Here is an 8,251-nt window from a genome sequence, read left to right on the forward strand (position 1 = left end):
CTGTACCGCAGGTCCTAGGGTCACCGACCTTCCTGACCTCTCCCAGCCACCCCTGGCTGTTCCGTGTGCGTCTAGCATGCACCCGAGGTGGTCTGTGTCCGTGTGCTCCCTGCACACACACAACTCCAACACTCCCTGAGCACTCGGCTGACTTTGATAAGGCTGCTCTCAGCCACCTGATTAGCCCAGGCTGGACATTGGCAACACCTGGCCCCAGGACTGGAGATCTCATCCCACCCAGAGCTCTACGAAATCTCCAGAGCTCCAGATCCCAGCTGCAAATAGGAAAACCTGGAATAACCTGAAAAGCCAGGTTCTTCCTTATAACCTGCTTTACTTTCTGGACCCTCTCAGCCCCTTTGGCTGAGAGTCCTGGGTGCCAAGGTCGCCATCCTCCACCGTGGCATTGGCTTACACTGCCACAATATATATAATATAATATATATATGTAACCTAATAGAACAAAGGAGGAGGTGGATCGGAGGTTGGAACCTGCAGAAAGAGTCTGCATGCAGATGGCAAGCATGTGGAAGTAAAAAATAAAAGCCCACGCTTTTCCTATATTATATTGTTCCGCCAGTGGGCCTGGGAAAGATGCCCAACTTACCCTTGGTTAATAAGCCTCTGAGTGGACTGCACTATTCCGGAAGTGGCTCTAAATACATATCAGGCTGCTTCCTTTTGTAATCAACAAATGATTCTGGTTTAATTTTTCTAAAAGTAAGTGCCCAATACAGTAAAATAGGGATGGTGCCTGAATAAGAGAGTCACAAACAGCAGGGTAGTATGGTGGCTTGATGGTTAGTTCTACAGACTTGCACAGCTGAGACTCTTGGAATATACATTTTGAGTTCTGAAATAATGGCCCATCAATATGTCAATCAAAATATCAGTTGAAATGTGTTGCACTGTTTGGAACCAAACTGGCTTTGACATCAATGTCACATGGCCATGTGACAATTATGTCACATGGCCTTATTTACTACATCCCAGTATAAGAACACAGTGAAGGTAGGTGACAGAATGTTACGTATTGTTCTTAATGTACTACTAATTGTACTATTTCAACATTGTTCTCTCATTTCCCCAGGTGTGGAAATCACTTCCATCAGTGACATCCCTGATGAGATTAATATTAAAGTTGGGTCAAGGCTGCATATACCGTGCCATTTTTCTACAGATAGACCAATGCATAATCATAGAATTGAGATGCAGTGGGGGATGGTACCCTTGGAAGGTGGATCATTCAAATCGTTAGTTTACCTTTACCATCCAGAAACACTACAGAAACATGACAGCAGGGCCAGTGTATTTGAGTCATTTCTCACACATGGGAACTGCTCTCTTGTGATTGACCCAGTTGGCATAGAGGACAGCGGTTTTTTTGAACTCCATCTCAGTGTAGATAGCAACAACTATGTACCATCTCCAACTGTATATGTTAAAGTTTCAGAGGATTTAGGTAAGTTTTACAGAGTTGTCATCTATTCAACAACACTCTAGTCATTTAATTTGCCTTCTAGGCAGACTTAGTGTACAATATGTGTTGTGTTTTTGCAGATCAAAACTATGTAAACCCCAACAGCAGAAGTATTGAGCTTAACCCCGAGACAGATAACGGCAACCATAGATATCCAACAAGGCTGAAGTACAGCTTGATGCTGTTTGCTGGAGGGGCAATTTTAGTTGTAGTATTGGCGGCATCTATGGGAGGAATCATTTACTTGTAAGTTCAATTAGCACTGTCAATAATTTACTTGAGGGGAGAGCCAATCTGCTGGAATGGCAGCAGGTTAAACCCTAAACAAATTTCAAAAGAAAAAAATGTTTTGGCTTCATTGGCACTTATGCTAATAGACTGTACCTGCTATTTTTTTTATATACAGAGAGCTACGACGTCGAAAGGAAAAAAGTGATGAATTAAGGATGGCAGAGGAGGGACACGGTACTCTAAAATCTCCAGGCGCTGAGATGCCATCAGATGACAATGCCACCCCTTCCTTAGTGGATTCCAATAACTGCTATAAAAATGCAGAGTCTAAACAATGTGAAAGGACACAGATCAATGGGCATTTTGCACCAGATTTTAACATCACCATACCTCCTGAAATTACATCTGATGGTTTGCCACTTAAGTTCAATGTTCAAGTGACAAACACATGTACATGCATGCCTCCAAGGGTAGAGCCTTCAACTTCCTCTTTAATTCTGTGTGTGCCATCAGAAGCTGCCTCAACACAATCAGCAGTAATGATTAATGTGCCAGCATCGGAAGGACAGCACGCATGTACATGTGTGCCAGCAAAGATGTGCAGGATCAGCCTGCTCCCATCTGTTGCCTCCGCTTCACCATAGGATGGAATATATTAAACTTTCCACTTTTAAAAAATAAAACCAATTTTTTCAGAAAAAAATAAAAGGTTGCAGTTATAGTAATAATGTCATGATTCCAAAATCATGCAAGTCTATAATCTTTTTAAAGGTTTTGTCAAAAAGACCAGCTTAAAGTGGATCATTAGAAAACAAGATAAATAACTACACAGTTGAAATGCAAATATATTTCTGATCTTGTAAGCCAGTATTGTGATTCTCACACCCCCAGCCAGATATAGTACTACCAATAAGGTCATTCTACAACTTTCTGGTTCAGCCTTTACTACTTCCCAGATCACCTCCCTTTGAATTGGAAAGAGGGGATGATGCTCACAATTATTCAGAAGACTGGCTAAACAGATTTTCAAATCTTTTGGAAAAACAGCATTGATTTATCTTAGTCGTGTATTGAGCTGTGCATTAAGGGCTTATTCACGCTGTATCCAGTGCGTTCTGGCACTGTTAGTGGCCAGAACGCACTGGATTGCATACAGCAAGCCTCCCTGCGTTCTGGAGTGGGAGGGGGCGTGGCGTTGCCATTTATATCAATAGCACTGCATACATGTCCCCTGCTCGCAGTGTGATTACCCGCACCAGAACGCTTGATATAGCAAAGCGCTGGGTTCCAGGGCGGTGTGATCGCAAAAAAAAGTGCATGCAACCCTTGTAGACAGAAATTTAAAGTGACACAAAACTCAGGTGTTAAACTTAAAAATTGATTCATGTACCCTAATTATTAACAAAAATGTAGCTCATTTGTGTATCACTCAGCTGTAAATCCTCCAATCATCTCTGAATTGGTGCTGACACTGTCCTTCCTTCTGGAGGGGGGCTACTTTTTTCCCCATGGTCCCTGTGTGTGGTATAAAGTAGCCACCACTCCACGCTAGCTCCCATTATAAACTATAATTTCATCACAAAGTAGTAAACTCAACATGAGCAAAAAAAGTCATCATAGATGGTTAGTAGGAGAAAAAATGCCCCATCATAGATAGTTAGTAGGAGAAAAAACGGCCCAATAATAGGTGGCTAGTAGGAGAAAAAGTGCCCCATCATATATGGTTAATAGGAGAAAAAATGGCCCAATAATAGATGGTTATTGGTTAGTAGGAGAAAAAATTACCCAATAATAGGTGGTTAGTAGGAGAAAAAAATGCCCCATCATAGATGGTTAGTAGGAGAAAAAAATGACCCAATAATAGGTGGTTAGTAGGAGAAAAAATGCCCCATCGTAGATGGTTAGTAGGAGAAAAAATGGCCCAATAATAGATGGTTAGTAGAAGAAAAAAATGACCCAATAATAGATGGTTAGTAGGAGAAAAAAATGACTCAATAATAGATGGTTAGTAGGAGAAAGAAATGCCCCATCGTAGATGGTTAGTAGGAGAAAAAATGGCCCAATAATAGATGGTTAGTAGGAGAAAAAAATGCCCCATCATAGATGGTTAGTAGGAGAAAAAATGCCCCATCCTAGAGGCCCAATAATAGATGGTTAGTAGGAGAAAAGATGGTTCCTAGGAGAAAAAATGGCCCAATAATAGGTGGTTAGTAGGAGAAAAATGCCCCATCATAGATGGTAAGTAGGAGAAAAAATGGCCCAATAATAGATGGTTAGTAGGATAAAAAAATGACCCAATAATAGATGGTTAGTAGGAAAAAGAAATACCCCATCATAGATGGTTAGTATGAGAAAAAATGGCCCAATAATAGATGGTTAGTAGGAGAAAAACTGCCCCATCATAGATGGTTCCTAGGAGAAAAAATGGCCCAATAATAGGTGGTTAGTAGGAGAAAAATGCCCCATCATAGATGGTAAGTAGGAGAAAAAATGGCCCAATAATAGGTGGTTAGTAGGAGAAAAATGCCCCATCATAGATGGTAAGTAGGAGAAAAAATGGCCCAATAATAGGTGGTTAGTAGGAGAAAAATGCCCCATCATAGATGGTAAGTAGGAGAAAAAATGGCCCAATAATAGGTGGTTAGTAGGAGAAAAATGCCCCATCATAGATGGTAAGTAGGAGAAAAAATGGCCCAATAATAGGTGGTTAGTAGGAGAAAAATGCCCCATCATAGATGGTAAGTAGGAGAAAAAATGGCCCAATAATAGGTGGTTAGTAGGAGAAAAATGCCCCATCATAGATGGTAAGTAGGAGAAAAAATGGCCCAATAATAGGTGGTTAGTAGGAGAAAAATGCCCCATCATAGATGGTAAGTAGGAGAAAAAATGGCCCAATAATAGGTGGTTAGTAGGAGAAAAATGCCCCATCATAGATGGTAAGTAGGAGAAAAAATGGCCCAATAATAGGTGGTTAGTAGGAGAAAAATGCCCCATCATAGATGGTAAGTAGGAGAAAAAATGGCCCAATAATAGGTGGTTAGTAGGAGAAAAATGCCCCATCATAGATGGTAAGTAGGAGAAAAAATGGCCCAATAATAGGTGGTTAGTAGGAGAAAAATGCCCCATCATAGATGGTAAGTAGGAGAAAAAATGGCCCAATAATAGGTGGTTAGTAGGAGAAAAATGCCCCATCATAGATGGTAAGTAGGAGAAAAAATGGCCCAATAATAGGTGGTTAGTAGGAGAAAAATGCCCCATCATAGATGGTAAGTAGGAGAAAAAATGGCCCAATAATAGGTGGTTAGTAGGAGAAAAATGCCCCATCATAGATGGTAAGTAGGAGAAAAAATGGCCCAATAATAGGTGGTTAGTAGGAGAAAAATGCCCCATCATAGATGGTAAGTAGGAGAAAAAATGGCCCAATAATAGGTGGTTAGTAGGAGAAAAATGCCCCATCATAGATGGTAAGTAGGAGAAAAAATGGCCCAATAATAGGTGGTTAGTAGGAGAAAAATGCCCCATCATAGATGGTAAGTAGGAGAAAAAATGGCCCAATAATAGGTGGTTAGTAGGAGAAAAATGCCCCATCATAGATGGTAAGTAGGAGAAAAAATGGCCCAATAATAGGTGGTTAGTAGGAGAAAAATGCCCCATCATAGATGGTAAGTAGGAGAAAAAATGGCCCAATAATAGGTGGTTAGTAGGAGAAAAATGCCCCATCATAGATGGTAAGTAGGAGAAAAAATGGCCCAATAATAGGTGGTTAGTAGGAGAAAAATGCCCCATCATAGATGGTAAGTAGGAGAAAAAATGGCCCAATAATAGGTGGTTAGTAGGAGAAAAATGCCCCATCATAGATGGTAAGTAGGAGAAAAAATGGCCCAATAATAGGTGGTTAGTAGGAGAAAAATGCCCCATCATAGATGGTAAGTAGGAGAAAAAATGGCCCAATAATAGGTGGTTAGTAGGAGAAAAATGCCCCATCATAGATGGTAAGTAGGAGAAAAAATGGCCCAATAATAGGTGGTTAGTAGGAGAAAAATGCCCCATCATAGATGGTAAGTAGGAGAAAAAATGGCCCAATAATAGGTGGTTAGTAGGAGAAAAATGCCCCATCATAGATGGTAAGTAGGAGAAAAAATGGCCCAATAATAGGTGGTTAGTAGGAGAAAAATGCCCCATCATAGATGGTAAGTAGGAGAAAAAATGGCCCAATAATAGGTGGTTAGTAGGAGAAAAATGCCCCATCATAGATGGTAAGTAGGAGAAAAAATGGCCCAATAATAGGTGGTTAGTAGGAGAAAAATGCCCCATCATAGATGGTAAGTAGGAGAAAAAATGGCCCAATAATAGGTGGTTAGTAGGAGAAAAATGCCCCATCATAGATGGTAAGTAGGAGAAAAAATGGCCCAATAATAGGTGGTTAGTAGGAGAAAAATGCCCCATCATAGATGGTAAGTAGGAGAAAAAATGGCCCAATAATAGGTGGTTAGTAGGAGAAAAATGCCCCATCATAGATGGTAAGTAGGAGAAAAAATGGCCCAATAATAGGTGGTTAGTAGGAGAAAAATGCCCCATCATAGATGGTAAGTAGGAGAAAAAATGGCCCAATAATAGGTGGTTAGTAGGAGAAAAATGCCCCATCATAGATGGTAAGTAGGAGAAAAAATGGCCCAATAATAGGTGGTTAGTAGGAGAAAAATGCCCCATCATAGATGGTAAGTAGGAGAAAAAATGGCCCAATAATAGGTGGTTAGTAGGAGAAAAATGCCCCATCATAGATGGTAAGTAGGAGAAAAAATGGCCCAATAATAGGTGGTTAGTAGGAGAAAAATGCCCCATCATAGATGGTAAGTAGGAGAAAAAATGGCCCAATAATAGGTGGTTAGTAGGAGAAAAATGCCCCATCATAGATGGTAAGTAGGAGAAAAAATGGCCCAATAATAGGTGGTTAGTAGGAGAAAAATGCCCCATCATAGATGGTAAGTAGGAGAAAAAATGGCCCAATAATAGGTGGTTAGTAGGAGAAAAATGCCCCATCATAGATGGTAAGTAGGAGAAAAAATGGCCCAATAATAGGTGGTTAGTAGGAGAAAAAATTACCCAATAATAGATGGTTAGTAGGAGAAAAACTGCCCCATCATAGATGGTTAGTAGGAGAACAATGGCCCAATAATAGTTGGTTAGTAGGAGAAAAAAATACCCCATCATAGATGATTAGTAGGAGAAAAATTACCCAATAATAGATGGTTAGTAGGAGAAAAAATTACCCAATAATAGATGGTTAGTAGGAGAAAAACTGCCCCATCATAGATGGTTAGTAGGAGAAAGAAATGCCCATCATAGATGGTTAGTAGGAGAAAAAATGGCCCAATAATAGATGGTTAGTAGGAGAAAAAAATTACCCAATAATAGATGGTTAGTAGGAGAAAGAAATACCCCATCATAGATGGTTAGTACGGTAGGAGAAAAAATGGCCCAATAATAGATGGTTAGTAGGAGAAAAAAATGCCCCATCATAGATGGTTGGTAGGAGAAAAAATGCCTCATCATAGATGGTTAGTAGGAGAAAAAATGCCTCATCATCAGCGGCCAGTTGAAGTAAAAAAAAAAAATGCCCTGTTATCAGTAGTCAGTTGGAGTACAAAAGTCATTGGCATTCAGTGGGAGTCAAAAATGACAGACATTGGTGGGCAGTGGGAGAAAACAAAAATGCAAGGTAAAGCTCTAATATTCGTTGAAGAAGCCATATCTGAACATGATCCAGAAATGCTGTCATCTTTTAAACGCCGCTTATTTAAAATGGTCTGTTGCAAAGTGGAAAACTGTTCTGTGGTCAGACTAATCAAAATTTGACAGTCTGTGTGCTTACCTGGCCTCCCTGCAGTCCATACCTTTCACCAACTGAAAATATTTGGTGCATCTTGAAACGAAAAATATGACAAAGAAGACACAGGACTGTTGAGCAGTTAGAATCCAAGATCAGCCAAAATGGGACAACATTCATCTCCCAAAACTCCGGCAAGTGGTCTCCTCAGTTGCCAGATGTTTACAAAGTGTTGTTAAAAGAAGTGAAGATGCTACACCAGGGGTCAGCAACCTTTTACACACCAAGTGCCATTTTTGAAACCATGGTACAACCGAGTGCCAGTGAACAATAGCACGCTTTAGTGTTAGTTACAGGTACATTTTTTTCACTCATGGCTGTACTGCTAATAGTAAGTTAAACTCACTAATTATTTTAATGTGTTTACCTCTCCAGTAGCAGCACAACTTTAAGGGGAAAAAATTGAATAACTGGTGCACACACAAAACATGTTCATATTTACATTTGCTGAAAAGTAAACTGGACTTTTTAGTGTGATCCCTGTGTCTTTATTTCATGGTTCAGTTGTACAATCTCTGGCCTGTAGGATGTTACTGTCAGCTGACCTCAGAGCAGCACCAATGCCCTGCAGACCTCAGGCCAGCAGCACCAATGCCCTGCAGACCTCAGGCCAGCAGCACCAATGCACCAGCTGCTGGCCTGAGGTCTGCTGG

Source organism: Nanorana parkeri, unplaced genomic scaffold (assembly GCF_000935625.1).
Source record: "Nanorana parkeri isolate BGI_ZX_2015 unplaced genomic scaffold, ASM93562v1 scaffold539, whole genome shotgun sequence".
NCBI classification, from domain to species: Eukaryota; Metazoa; Chordata; class Amphibia; order Anura; family Dicroglossidae; genus Nanorana; species Nanorana parkeri.